The sequence below is a fragment of the Carlito syrichta genome, unplaced genomic scaffold (genome assembly GCF_000164805.1).
Source record: "Carlito syrichta isolate Samal-C Ts95f unplaced genomic scaffold, Tarsius_syrichta-2.0.1 Scaffold316173, whole genome shotgun sequence".
Taxonomy (NCBI): Eukaryota; Metazoa; Chordata; class Mammalia; order Primates; family Tarsiidae; genus Carlito; species Carlito syrichta.
In genome coordinates, this window is record NW_007260269.1 from 203,217 (window position 1) to 218,858 (window position 15,642).

The window sequence follows — 15,642 nt, forward strand, 5'->3', positions numbered from 1 at the left end:
CTTTTAGGACTTTGAAGATAGGGCTCCAAGCTCTCCTAGCCTGCAGTGTTTCTGTAGATAAATCTGCTGCTATTCTCATTGGTCTTCCATGGTAGGTGATCTGTCCTTTTTCTCTCACTGCCATTAGGATTTTTTTATTTTATGCCTACTTTGTTTAAGTGAATTATTATGTATCTAGGAATTGGTATTCTCATTTGTTATCTTGCAGGGGTTCTCTGAATCTCTTGCGTTTGAATTTTTTCATCACTGATTAGATAAGGGAAGTTTTCTTGAATGATCACATGGAAAGTTTGTTCCACTGTGGTCTCTATCTCTCTTTCTACCTCAGGAATGCCAATTAGTCTTAGATTCAGTCTCTTGAATTAATTGCTCATCTCTTGAAGGTTTTGTTCTGTCTTTCTGAGCTTATTTTCTGTGTTTTTAAGAGTTTGGGTTAGTTCTCTATTTTGGTCCTCAAGCTCTGAGCTTCTTTCTTCTGCTTGGGTAATTCTACTTTCCATGCTTATCAGTTTGTTATTTATTTCATTCACAGTGTTCTTTATTACTGTCATCTCAGATATCAGCTCCTTCCTAGTTTCTTCTTGTGTCTCCTCAATTCTTTTTAATCTCTCCATTATTATGTCTTGATATCTAGGTTTGTAGTTTGAGACCCTTCATTCTGGGGGTGCTTCATTGTTTGCATTCTGAAGTCAATTTTCTTAGTGTCTGCCTTCAGGGGTCTGGGAGAGACCCATACTCTTCTTTTCGTTTTTTTCATTTGTGTAGATTTCTCTCTCTCTCCCCCTTTCCCTCTCCTTCTTTAATTCTGTTTTCGAAGGAAGGTGGGGTTGCTTTTATTTCTCTTTTGCAATATCCTGTTCTTCCTTATGAGGGTCTTCTGGCTGTGTTCACTTTTGAGGTTGGAGTGTAGGCTGCAATCTGTACTTTTTGCCATTTTGAGGTTTAATTGAGAGGGAAGCTGTGGTTCAGAATGTATATGCTGACTCTAGCTTCCACGAACAGGTGTATGAGCACACTAGAACCTATTTCCCTCTGCCTTACAATCTGTCCATTCAGCACTATGTAGTCTTGGTCCCTAGATTAAGAAGGGAGGTATAAAAGAAGAAAATAATGGAGTAAGGGGGGTCAATAGGAAGTTAGAAAGAGAGAAGAGTGAGAGGGAAAACAGACATACATACCAACTATCAGGTGAGAGAGACACAAGGCCGGAAAGAAGTGAAAAAAGACATGTAAGAACGATTCCCTAAAGAATACTGATAGCTATACAGAGACAGACCAATATAATCAAGAAACAGTGCAAGTCAGAAGGCAAACAACAAACATGATCAAAACAAACAGTCAAAATGATAAAATCATAAGTCAAAATAAGTGATCAGACTAAAGTCACTTCAGCTCTGATCTCAGGCCACTCCCCTTTGTTTTTTGCTGCAGGCAGGTAGATTTACTCGCAGTTTGGGTTTGTTTGTTTGTTTGTTTGTTTTAGTCGGCTGCCTGGGTGTTGCTTTTGTCTGATTCAGCGTATGGGTGGGGCTTTGTCTCCTGTTTCATGACATCACCTTAGGAACTGAGGTAGGGCTTGTTGTTAATTGGGTGGGGCAATGGAAGTCTCTGCCTGGAGAATGGCTGAGACATTTTTTACAGATCTGTTTCTCTCCGCTTGTCTGGGTCCCCCAACTTGGGGTCACATGCTGAATGTCTCAGCCAGGGTGGGCCCAGAGCTCCAGACCTCCAAAGTTCCAAAGGGCAGGCAGTGAGCGGTGAGATTGGCCCTGGGCCCCCCACAGGGTACTTCAGCCAGGAATGGGACTGGTGTCTCTGAGGGTTGGGTGCCCAGAGCCTCCCTGAGTGACCGGCGGCTTCGTGCTGGATGCTGGCCAGGAGACAATGTAGCCAGGGAGGGAGCTGGGACCCGAGACTCCCACACATGTGGTGGAACAGTAGCAGCAGGGGTCTACAATATCTGGCCCTGCATGGGGCCGAAGGTCCCTGGGCCTCGGACCAGTGCGGCTGGTGGTGGGCTGGGGGATGGGAGAAGAAAAGTAAGAGTCCTTTGTGGAACTCATGTTTGGAGAATCTCACAAGTCCACCTATGCCGTCACCATCTTGTTCCTGTCCTCCATATTACAGTTTTATCTATAATATGATTCGTTTATATAACAGCAATTGATATTGAATATCTTCTGATGGTAGTTCATATAAAATTTACTCATTTATTCAAGAAATTGGATAACAATTTATTTGGATATTCTTCTGTTGATAAGTTGTTTCTCCTTGATGTTATAAAAAAATTTTCGCAAAGATTGCAAAACATTCTGTGCAGGTGTGAGCTTTGCTAAAGGCTAAAATACTAAAAGAATAATTGTCAAAAAATACGTACCTTTACATTTTTGATAGTTATAATTGTCCTAAAAAAATAAAAGCTACTCCTCCTACATAGCTAAAGGAGATCCAATCATATCTGTCTTAATTAGCTGGATTCTGAATCTCCTTTATTAAAAAAAGAAAAAGGAAAAAATATAGAAAGATTCTGGGGCCAAAAGTAACTAGAAAAGACACCAAACCAAATAAACTTAAGGTCTCTTCCATCTTTGGCAGAGTTAGTTAATGGTGATTGAAGAATGGAACCAGAAATTCCCTCTTCTTTGTATCTCCATCTGTATTTTAAAAATCACAAAGCAAGCTCTCTCAAAGGTGTCATTTAGCATCTACCAGTTCATCTATCAGCCTCATGTCTTTGGGCTTTTCTACCATCTCCTGTGGCCTGCTCCATTCACTAAGCTCCAGAGGGCCTGCTTTCCCTCATAATTACCAATATGCTTGGAGTCCTGCACCTGTATCTCCTTTTCCAAACACAGGGAACTCCTGCTTGGTCATCGTGGGTGGCTTCAAGCTACTTAAATTCAGCCAATATCCCTCTAAAAAGTATCTCATCTAAGGGTGATTCAGGAACCAATAAAGGATGGCAAATCACTTTATGAAAATTGTCTTTTAATTATTCATTGGCAAGTTGACTGTAATCTAGCAGGTGTCCTGATAGGATGAGGATGACTTGATAAGTGGATTATTTTTTCCTCTCTGTAAAACACATTCAACACATTTCTCCCAAAATCCACCTGAAATTATTTAACTTGAAGAAGCTATGAGGAAAAGCCAGTCCGTCTCCTCCAGAGTAAGTAATCTTAACAAAGATGTAATTATTTATTTATGGAATGCGTCTCATTCTCTGCTAATGAATTCTTTATTTGAAAAAAAAGACATTAAAAAGAGAAAAAATAATATCAGGAGGTTATATTAACCTTTCTTCCTCCACCCATTTCCTGGAGGACAGGCAGTGTGGTATTATGGGGAAAAAAAATTTGAGTAGGCTGACCTGAGTTTGAATTAAAATGCCACCAGTTATTGGCTGTATGACCTCAGAAAATCAGTTAACCTTTCTGAACCTCAATTTCTTTAAATGCAAATATTGAGATATTAGAATTCTGAATGATGAGTAAAAATATAATGTGTGTGTTTGGAAAGTTGTCAGTTTGTTGTAAGTGACAGAGGCTGTGATCATTGTGCACCCAATTGCCCTTTGAAGTGTCTTAGAAAGCTAATCTCCAACTATTTGTGGGGCCTGAGGGCATTTGGCAGTTTACAAACTGCCCACAGGCACATTTACTTATTGTTTCATCTGAGAGGTTTGGAGTGCTGAATTCAGATACTGCTTAATAACCTTACCAGCCTTCCCCCAGCATTAAAAGGTCTCTTAAATAAATGGCCTGCAAATTTAAACTTTGTAGAAAAAGAACAAATTCCCTTTTCCTTTAACCTGATCACTAAGACCATGACCACTAAGGAAATAAAGTTGGGCAAGTGAGAAACCCTTCATAAACCCTGAATTGTTCTCATATCTAATGATGATGATGGCATCTCAGCATCTCGGACATGAAAAAAAAATCTGGTTATTGCTAATTCTTGAGTATCTATACATGAGAAACAAGTAAAAGGTGGGCAATAATAATCAAGCCCCTCACTGAATATATTGCTTTCAGTTTATTCCCTGACTCTTTAATTTCCCCTAGCAAAATACCAGGTGATAACAGTAAACTTATTTCATCTCTCCAATCACTTTGATTTGTAAAACATTTCATCCTTACTCTTTTTTCATGGTCTAATTATTTCCTGTCTCTCTAACCTTATTTTTCACCATTATCCTGTTCGAACTGTATGATGTGCTAGGATGTAAAGGTCCCTGGTCTCTTCAAAGTTGCATTATAACAGATCCCTCTAAACCTCTGAAACCAGAAGGCTATGGCCTTCATCCCAGATTCCCTGAATCTCGTTCATGGTTAGTTCAGTATGAAACACGATGTCCAAAGGGAGAAGGCATCTAAGGACCAAAGTAAAATTTGAGAGAGGAGAAACAGCAACATTTATCCTCAAGACTGGGAGAGCCTGTGAGAAATATGCACTCTTTAGTGGGGCGCATCCTTCTACACACTCCACTTGAGGAATGAAGATTGGAGCTGAGAATATTTGCTTTCCTACTATTCTTCCCATATCTGGAATCTAGTTCATGTCTCTGGAAGAATATAAAAGGATCTGAGATTTTCATAGAGGAGGGGGAAAAGAGAGAGAGGGAATATCAGTAGAAAGGAACAAGAAGAGAGAAGTATAGAAATAATGATAAAGACAGATAAAAGCAGGCAGAGATGAAGATGAAGAGAACGAAAAGAAAATGTCAGAGAAAGAGGGAAAATAGATACAAAAAGACATCACCCTAATGAAAGAGAGAGAGAGAGAAAGAGAAAGAGAAAGAGAGGAGAGAGACAACACAGATAGAGAGAGCAAGCAAGGGTGAGGGTGAGGGAGAGAGATCACAGGATTGAACAAAACAAAGAAAAATAGAATCATTTAAATTCTTGTGACAGATGGTAAGTGCTACAGTGAAGGGTCAAGGAAAATAATACTGTGTCAAAGTCGACATCAGATTAAATTAGAAAACTTGGGAGGAAATCATGCTAAAATTAAATCTAATGGAATAGAAAAGGGAGACAAGGGGGAGGCACCAGACAGATGGGGATGGGACAGAGGGAAATGAGGGATTGAGGGGGAAAAATAAAGCTAGCAAAGGCACGGGCATGAACTTAATACCAAACAAGAGAACTTCTTAAAGTCTCTGGAAATGCTTGGATCTCAGACCCTGGAAGCTGCATAATTAGACAGTAAAGACATACACAACCCAGAAGTTTCTGGGACTTGGACCAAGGGCCATATATTTAGCTGCAGCATGAAGTTAGGAGGGAGATCAGAACTCTTGACGTTGGTCCTCTCATTCAAGAACAGTGTGACCTGGGAACGTTGAGTAAACACTGAGGACCTCGATTTCTTTACCTATGAAATGTGAAGTGCCTAGGTAAACTGTGAAGACCCTCCTAACTCTGAGATGGTTTTGAGCTGAGGTGGAGGACTCAAGAGAGATGAAAACCCAGGATAAGTGTCAGGTTTGTAGATGGCACAAAATACAAAACTGTGACAAGAACACTAGTGTCTGAAAAGCCCTCACCATAAAGGGCCTTGTAGTTGACACTGGAGCAGTAGAAAGAAAGCTAGACTCTCCGCTTTGGTTTCTGGCAGAAACTAGCTTGTCCCTTGACTATGATTTGCCTGTTTTCTAACGCATGCAGTGTACATGTGGGTTTCTGTCAGGGTGATGGGTGTGTGGATATGGGAGATAGAGGGTTTGGATCCAATCCCATATAGCCTACTCAAGTGCCTGGAGGGGCAAGTCAGCTTATAGAGAGGCCAGTGAGAACTAAGGTGAACCAGGTTTGCTATGTCCTTCCTGAATGGAGTGATTAGTCCTTGGCATTTCTAGTCATTCCTAGTATATGTGGGCATGATATTCAATTGTTACTAAATGTTCTAATGTTTTCAATAGATGCTTGAAATCCATGCAAAATGCAATAGCCTAACAAACCATGAGTGAGGATTTCAGCCTAACAAAAGATTAATGGCGTCACCAGGCTACAGCATACAACATCTGGGATACATGCTCTTTCGACATGGCTGTTCCACGTTCTCAAATTCTAGCATTCTATAACATAAGGAACGATGAATTCTTAGATTCAAAGAAGAACAAATGATAGAGTGAATGAAGGAAGACGTTTAACGCCATTTTCTCCAGCTTTGTTTATGCTCCCATGTGTGATTGGTTTAATCCTCCCATTTCAGTCCAAAGCTACCAAAAGCAGTACCTCTTGAATGCCACTCACGTCTCCTTATTTTCTCTTCTCTCCTTGTCTTCATCCTTTCCCTCTCACAGTTACCCCACCCTATTTTTAAGTCCATCTCTCTTTCTCATTCCATCCCTGGCTTTCTGTCTTTGCTCCCCCATACTCAGAGCCCTGAGGTAGCACCATCCATGGTATCTGAAGGCAAGTGAATTTCTACTATGTGGGAAGTTAAAAGTATTTCTGTGGTGGTGTATTTAATCATTTGAATCCTTGATAGGAATAGTTCTTTTTATGTCTTCCAGCAATAAATCCAGCCTGTATCTTATCACTGATCACACAGAAAAGAGAATTAACCAGCTGAGAGTGTGACTAGAAATGAAACCCACAGAAAAGAGAGTGGAAAAGAGACCACTTTATCTATGTGTGCACACAGCATAGTAACATGGAATCAGTGAGCAATGGGAAAAAGAGCTATTCTGGGGCACTCCTTCCTCATCAATCTGCAACACCTCTTTAAATACTTGAGTTTTTTCCTTTTTCTAAAATCTTCTTATATTTTTGCCTCCTATTCTCCTAACTCTATCTCCATAATACTTTTTGATTATTAACCTCTACTTGCTCAGATAGATTGCCTTAATCATGTATTTTCTTGCCTCATTTTCTCTAGATTCTGCTTTCTCAGAATGTTTTGTTATTTTTTTGTTTGTTTATCTAGCAGGTAGTACAGTATATGGGGCCATAACAATGTGTGTCTTATTCACCACTGTATCCTCTGTGTTGCATTCATGGCACATGGTGGGTACTCAGTAGTCTGTCTAAACTTGTTTCCCCATCACACACACACACACACACACACACACACACACACACACACACGCACACACACTCACAGATGCGCAGTATTAGTTGTTCTTCTCACCTATCTCTTTGCTTATCAAGGCCATATAGCACTTCTACTGAAAATACTTTATCTGTAGTATATGACTCACCTCAGCTAAGCTCTTTGAGGGTGAACATCAAACCTTGCATTTCCTCTACTGCCCTTAAACAGTTCTTAATTCATAGCAGAAGATTTCATTTTATACCAAATTCCTTGCGAGCAAAATGACTTAAGTTATAACCCAAGCTGTTAACTCTTATCATCTAGGTGAACTTGGCCAAGATATTGGAACTCTCAGAGACTCAGTTTTTTCATCTTTAACATGAAAGATTAGAAGATCTTTCAAGTATATTTGCATCCTTAGATTTTATAATTTCATTTGTATATCTTTTTGTTTGAACTCCAGATAAATCCTCCTAATAAAAGCAACAAGAACATTTGGCTCTACTCCATTGTTCAAGAGCGCATCGTACTTAGGACCAGAAGAAGAAGAGAAAACAAGGTTAAATGTAATATACTATAAAATTAATAAAGCAACAGCAATTCCTTATGTAGATATCCTACTGAGAAGAAATACTGCAATAAAGAGCACAGCAGCTGGAACTAGAGAGGTATGTAGGAGCTGAGAGGAAAACAGAAAACAAGTCTGTGGCCTCTCTTCAAGATGTGTTCTTTTGTGGAGTTCTGTCTTTCTCATATGTAAAGTGAAACCTTAAAAAAATTAGTCTTTACAGTTTTCTCTGGGATCTGACATTTTAGGATTGGACAAGAGCAGGTTAGGACTAGTACAAATTGGAGAGGAATTAATAGTAAATTATTTTGTTATATACATCATAAAATAAGTCATTTTAAAAAGAAAGTTAACTTGAAGTTTTAAATTTAGGTCTTTGATTCATTTAGAGTTGATTTTTGTGTATGGTGATAGGTAGGTCTTGTTTTAATCTTCTGCATGTGGTCAGCCAGTTTTCCAAACACCATTTACTGAATAAGTTCTCCTGTCCCCAGTGGTTGTTAGTGGAGGCTTTGTTGAAGATGAGTTGGTTGAGAGATTGAGGTTTTGCTTCGAGAATCTCTATCCTGTTCCAGTGGTCTGTATGACAGTTATTTTACTAATACCAGGCTGTTTTGATTATTGTAGCCTTATAATCAAGTATAAAGCCTTATAATCAAGTATAAAGCCTTATAATCAAGTATAAAGTCTGAAAGTGTGATACTGCACACTTGGAAAATGCAGGAGACACCCTTATGGAATTTGAAACTGGCAAGCAATTCCTGATCAAAACCCCAAATGTCCATACGATAAGAGATAAGATAGGTGGGACCTCATCAAATCGAAAAGCTTCTGAAAAGCAAAAGAAATCATCAAGAGAGCAGGGAGACAGCCCACAGAATGGGAAAAAATATTTGCTGACTGTATATTTGACAAAGTCCTAACATCTAGGATATGTAAGAAACTCAAATGTGCTGAAAAGAAATAAACAAACAGCCTTATTACAAAGTGGCCAAAAGATATGAATAGATATTTTTCAAAAGAAGACATACGAGCAGCCAACAGATACATGAAAAAATGCTCAGCCTCACTAGTCATCAGAGCAATGCAAATCAAAATCTCACTGAGATACCACCTAACTCCAGTCAGGATGGTCATCAACAATAACCCAAAAAACAAAAGATTCTGGAGAGGATGTGGCAAAAAGGGAACATTTCTACACTGTAGGTGGGAGTGTAAACTAGTACCTCTGTGGGAAACAGTTTGGCGATTCCTAAAAGATCTAAAAATTGGCCTTTCATATGACCCAGCAATCTCCGTTCTGGGATATAACTGGAGGAACTCAAATCACTCTATAAAAAGGATACCTGAGCGTGTATGTTTATTGCAGCATTATTCACAATAGCAAAAACATGGAACTAACGGTGCTGCCCATCAAAAGAGGATTGGATAAAAAATGTGGTAGACATACATGATGGAATATATCACAGGCATAAAAAGGACAAAATTATGAACTTTGCAGCAACGTGGATGGATTTAGAGTCTATAATACTCAGTGATCTATCACAGACACAAAGAACTGAGTACCACATGTTCTCACTCATAAGCAGACTCTGAATAATTTTCATACTATAAGAAAGAGATTGGCAGTAGTGAAAAACTGCAGGGAGAGGGGAGAGGCATACTTCATCAATAAGGGTATCTGATCTTAAACCAGGTGAAGTGGGGACCAAAGTGAGGTCCAAACTTTACCTGTACAATGACTATTTTTATACCTAACCCTGAATTGTATCCTACATCTTTAAAATATTTTTTTTAAAAGAAAGGAAGTTAGGCTGGGCATGGTGGATCAGTCTGTAATCCCAGCACTTTTGGAAGGCTGGGCAGGAGAACTGCTTGAGCCCAGGAGTTCCAGACCAGCCTGGGCAACATAGCAAGACCTCATCCCTACAAAAACAAAAAATTAAAAAAAGTAAATTGGGTATGGTACACACCTATAGTCTCAGCTACTCAGGAGGTGAGGTGAAAGGATCGCTTGAGCCCAAGAGGTCAAGGCTGCAGTGAGCCAGGATCGTGCTAGTGCACTGGATAACCTTGTCTCAAAAAAAAAAAAAAAAACCCAGGAAAGCAAGAAGACAAACAAGCTATAAGTTGAAGTTTCAGCTCCCATCATGCAACACAAAGTACACTCTCTGCTCCTATCCTTATCTATAATTCTGTAAAACTCTTTTATTTTCCATATATATGCATTTCTCTTCCTGCTTTTTTTTTCTCCTCTCCTCCTGTCTTACAGAGACGTTGGCATCCTGTTTACTTCTAATACTTGAAAAAAAATTTTTTTTACTTCAGATGCACATTCTCTTTGACTGTCAACACATTTAAAAGAACATGTTCCATACATCAAAGGCATCAACTAATTTAATAAAAAAATACAGAGTAGACAAGTGTATCTTTCCAGATATGTTTGCCTGCTCTGACTAGAAAAAGTGCACTAGAAGTAGGCACTGATGCATTCCAAAACCTCCATCGCCACCTATTTTCTGCTTTTCCAGGAAACATTACCTCTATTTTCATAGTGATGCTTCTTGAGATAGCCAGAAATCAGAATCCATCCAAATGGGTGAAAAGAAAATGATTTATGGTCACATGATGAATTATTGCATATCAATTAAAATGAACTAGGAATGATACACAATAATATGTATTACTTTGACTTCTAAGAAATGCAAGAATTCATGAGATTTCATTCTGAGTTCTCTGGTCCTGCCACAGATTTCCCTCCTACTGCAGCACTTAGCAGATCCTGTGGAAAACATCAGCCAAGCATTTGGGCCACCTGCAGATTCTATTCCCTCAAGCTAGTCTATGTGGATATGAAAAGTTCCACTTTTTTGTCTTTTCCTCAGGAGAATCTCTCTACCTATTGCAAACTCTATCCCCAGCCTGCGTGTAGACTCAAAAAATGCTCTCAGTGGAGAATGCAGCAATTCTACTGACCTAGGAAAGACTCCTTTCTGTCCTGAATACACAACCAGTATTTTTGTTTTTTGTTTTGAGTTGGAGTCTCACTCCCTTATGCAGGCTGGAGTGCAGTAGCATGCATGTTCACGGACATCCCAGTGATCACCTGCTGGGCTCAGGCGATCCTTCTGCCTCAGCCTTACAAGTAGCTGGAACTACAGGTGCACACTGCCATGCTCAGCTAATTTTTTGACTTATTGTAGAGATGAGGTCTCACCAAGTTGCCCAGGCTGTTCTCAAATCTGTGTGCTCAGGCAATCCTTTCACCTCGGCCTCCCAAAATGCTGGGATGACAGGCTTGAGCCACTGTGCCAGGCCTACCAACCAATTTTAAATTTACATCTCTTAATTCAATTTTGAAGTGCTTACACACACACACACACACACACACACACACACACACACACACACACACACACACACCACGTGCAACAGTTGTCCTATGGTGAAACGGTCACCTTATCCATAAACTGTCACAAGTATTTTAATCCAAGGTTGAAAAATTGTTTATCCTGAGTGTGAAAACCTGTAACAAATTTAAAAGTCATTACCTGTAGTTTACCCTTGAGAAGATCTCAAATAAATGTACAAGTAACTAAAATACATCCGTCACAATTTCTCAATCATCCCCACACCAAAACCAGATACTTCTTTAATTTTAAACCCATCATTAGAGACCAAGAGAAACTCATTTCATTTTATACAAAACAAAATTCACATGTGCCAAAAAGAAAGACCCAAGAGAACAGAAATAAAAACAAAAACTCTTGTGCTGACACTGATTTTCAGTGCCCTAGTTAAACAGTGGCTCAAAGGCCACTGATAAAAACTAAAATAGTGGCTGTATCACTGCAATGAAATCCAAGAAGCTTTAACCCTTTGGCATAAGAAATCCAGATTTTTCCCATTAAGTGAATGCATACTTCCTATGTGCCAAAAGTGGAGAAACTGGGCGTGCCAGCATGGAAAGAAAAAGAGCTACTATTCACTGGGACACCCAGAGAATTGGCTTTAAAAGATATGTTTTACTAGGTTAGGCAGAAACCAAAAAAATGGCTATTAGAAGCTTATGTCACCAATTTAAGTGAAGGTGATTGAGTCATAAGGCTCAATGTAAAAATTTATGGGTGAAAATGTGTGTTGGGCCAAGTTTTATCTTTAAAGCAAAAACAAAGTAACAAATTATAAAAATACCCAGACTGCTCCAAAGTCAAAGAGCTCTGCCATTAGGATGAGTAGAAAATGTCAAGATTCATACTGTTTTTTCTCATAAGGACTCAACAAAATGAATCTTTAATGACTTGAACTGCAGGATGAGAGAATCCAAAGAATGTCATCATCTTAGTAAAGTATCATCAGGCTTTGTGCTGACTTTCTGAACAAACTGTATTTTACTATGAAAACAAAAGGAAAAGAAGACTGTACTCCTACACTTCATTTACACAGTTTGAATTATGGAAGAATCTATACAATGAAGGCAGCATTCAAAAAAAAAATTATGCCTATCAATTGTCAAATTTTCACTATAATTTTTCAAAAAAATATGATCTTCCCCCCAATACCTATTAATCAAAAAGAAACATAAGCTGTGAATTTAAAGTTCAGAAAGCAAAACTGTAGAGGCTAATAACATTACGGCCAAGGTGTTTGGTAAGCAGCGACTTATCATCAGGAAAATATTTTTTTTAATTTTTATCTTATTTTATTTTATTTTGAGTTGGAGTCTCACTCTGTCACTCAGATTGGAGTGCAGTGGCCACTCCTGGCCACCGCAGCCTCGACCTGCTGGGCTCCGGCAATCCTTCTGCCTCAGCCTTCCAAGTAGCCAGAATTACAGGCATGCGCTACCACGCCTGGCTGATTTTTTTATTTATTGTAGAGATGAGGTCTCGCTGCCCAGGCGGGTCTCGAACCCGCGGGATCAGGCAATCCACTCACCTCAGCCTCCCAAAGGTGCGGGATTACAGGCTGAGCCACCGAGCCCAGGAGGAAAAGATTTTTTAAACAACCCTCTGGGAGCCAGGCATGGTGGTTCAAGCCTGTAATACCAGCATTTTGGGAGGCCAAGGTGAAAGGATCGCCTGAGCTGGTGGGTTTGAGACCAGTCTGGGCAACTTGGCAAGACCTTGTCTCTACAATAAATCAAAAATTAGCAAGGCATGGTAACACGTGTCTGTAGTTCTGGCTACTTGGAAGGCTGAGTGAGGTGGAAGGATTGCCTGAACCCAGCAGGTCAATGCTGGGGTAGCCGTGAGTGTACCACTGCACTCCAGACTGGGTGACTGAGTGAGACACCAACTCAATCAAACAAACAAAAAACACACAACCCTTTGGACTTCAAAAAATCTCTTCAGGTAGTAGATCTGTCCCAATATCATGTCAACTAGAACAAGAGTTTCAAAGAAGAACCAAAGGACCTCTCTGCTTCTGTGTTGTTTGTGGCTCTATGTATCCTCTCCCAAACTTCCGTGTACTTCTGCTTGTGCTTTACACTGCTAACTCATTGATTCTTTCTTCTAGCTTCTTCTGGTGAGCTTCTGTTTCCATGTATTGTCCTTTTGGAACATCCCCAGTATCAATGGTGAGCATCATTATCTTTGGAGTCATGATGGACATCCTGTCACTAAAACAAAACTTACATATTCCATCCACGTGAGCAGCAAATGTGTATTGCACACTGGACTCTTGGTCTCCTTTATAAATTTCTTTATTATCAGGTCTTGTAATCTCCACATTAATGTCCAGAAAGCCACTTATCTTGGCGCCCAAGGTGACCCAGTCAAAGAAACACTGCTCTGCATGTATGAGGATGCTGACAAAGTAGCCCAAGGTTGTAGTTATGAGGGTGGCCAGGAGCACTAGCAGCTCAGCAAGCATCACCATGTTGGAGTGTTGAAGTTGGGGCCCAAGCCAAGACCCAAACTGTGGCCACCACAGCCGTCAGTGTTGCCCTGCTGCCTTCTCCTCTGATAACTTTTTAAAAATGTGCTATTTATGTAATATTTGGGAGTCTCCCCCGAGTAATTCCAACAGGAACAGTAGTTTTCTGCTATCTTCCACTTCTCAGCTGGAAGTGGAAATCTTCCCAGGGTTGACTTCAGTTCTTCTATGTACCAGTTCTATGAACTTAGGCCAAATCTATAAGCCTTGGCTCTTCATCTTGAAAATTAAAATGACAGCACCTCCTCCATAGGGATAGTAGGAAAATCCAATGCAATACATGCAATAACTTCTCAATGATGACTGGCATATGATAACAACTTATAAAAATGGCATCTCTTAAAGTTATTGAGCTTTTGCACACCTAAATTATAGAATTTCAGGGGTCTGCTTTGAAAGAAGGGCACAAAATTACAAACTAAAATAAATAATGAAAATAACAATGTGAATTTAGAAATGGGAAGAACTCATAATCAACTCAAATTTTTAGTCACCAAAATCAGGAAGCAATGTAAATTTATCTTACAAAATATTTAACTTTCTGACATACTTTTGTAATAATTTTTCCTTGATATTTTTATTTTGACTTTCACAGTGCTTTTATAATATTCTCTAAAGAAAGAATAAAAAGTAATTCTGATCTTTTTTCAAATAATGTTGCTTAAAATGTATTTTCTTTTTATTATTTTACATTGGAAAATATAACTTATTTAGAAGGTAAATTAGAGAGACAAAGGAAATTCACCTCTAAAGTTTAAAATGTATTTTCTATTAAAGATAGAGAAATTTCTTTAGGAACTTTTACTAATTATTGTAATGTCATGTAAATTTTTAAGACTGCGGGTAAGTTTGTGCAATCTTTGTAAAGTCTGTTTTATGTATGAGCTGTAAAATTTAAAAGCATTTTTTTGTTGTGAGTTGGAGTCTCACTCTGTCGCCCAGACTGGAGTGCAGTGGCCGCTCCCAGCCATCACAGCCTCGAGCTGCTGGGCTCTGGAAATCCTTCCGCCTCAGCCTTCCAAGTAGCGGGAACTACAGGCGTGCACTACTACGCCTGGCTAATTTTTTTGATTTATGTAGAGATGAGGTCTCACCAAATTGCCCAGGCAGGTCTCGAGCCCATAGGCTCAGGCAATCCACTCACCTCAGCCTCCCAAAGCACAGGATTACAGGCTGAGCCACTGAGCCCGGCTTTTAAAAGCATTTTAGATTATCTTTAGAAGAACTTAATTTTGGAGGAAGAAAAAAGATGGCGATGGAGCCAGCTGGACTGTGCAAGTCCCTGTGTAAGTAAATGCGTGTATGGATGAATTTTCATGTGATCTGTTTGTAAGTGGGTATGTGAGTGACTGACTGAAAAGTGATTTAGGAGCAAGTGGCCAGGGCTCTTCTGGTGAAGTGGTTGGTACTGGCAGCTACTCAGCATGGACCCTAGCACCTCCTGGGACTCAGAAATTGAGCACAATTTTCTAAAATTAACAGACTTTTTCCGAGGAAGAAGCTGCGGGCGTGATGGCCTGACCACAGCACTGCCAGGCTAGACACTGGCAGTGAGGGCTGTGGAGGGAGCACAGCAAGGGAGTCAGAGACAGAGCTCCACTGGTAAAGACAAGACAGCCACCCCACCACTATCTTAAAAAGTGGGCAGGGAAGTGCTCTGATTGCTCAACATGAACAACACACCCAATCTCTGTAACCAGTGAGTTAACTATTCAGGGATTGATTGTGATCCAGAGGGCATATCCTGAAAGCACAAGCTTTGGAGGGACAAGATGAGTGTGTTGTCTCAAGTGCCACATCTTCTACCCTGATCCAACCATGGAACAAAACGTGTGATCAGAAAAGGACAAGGAAGATCCCCAGTAAATCAGTAGTGAGTCCTGGGATGACCCAACCCTCTCCTCCCCAGCAATCTTCTGAATGTTAGACCCACATGGCCAGGTAAGACTGAGAGAGACAAACCCAGGTGGAGCCTAGAAGGCAGTCATGCTAGAAAAACTTTGCTCTGGGATAAACCTGGCTGGGGCAACCACTGCCTACACCTGGGAAGGAGACAATCCCATACCTACCCACTGGAGGGGATGCCCCTGACC

The 15,642-nt window shown here is 40.0% G+C and overlaps 1 pseudogene; it reads right to left on the bottom strand.

Moving 5' to 3' along the window:
• Nucleotides 1–12,912: 12,912 nt before the first annotated feature.
• LOC103276391 lies at nucleotides 12,913–13,492 on the bottom strand (annotated as a pseudogene).
• Between the last annotated feature and the right edge of the window lie 2,150 nt (nucleotides 13,493–15,642).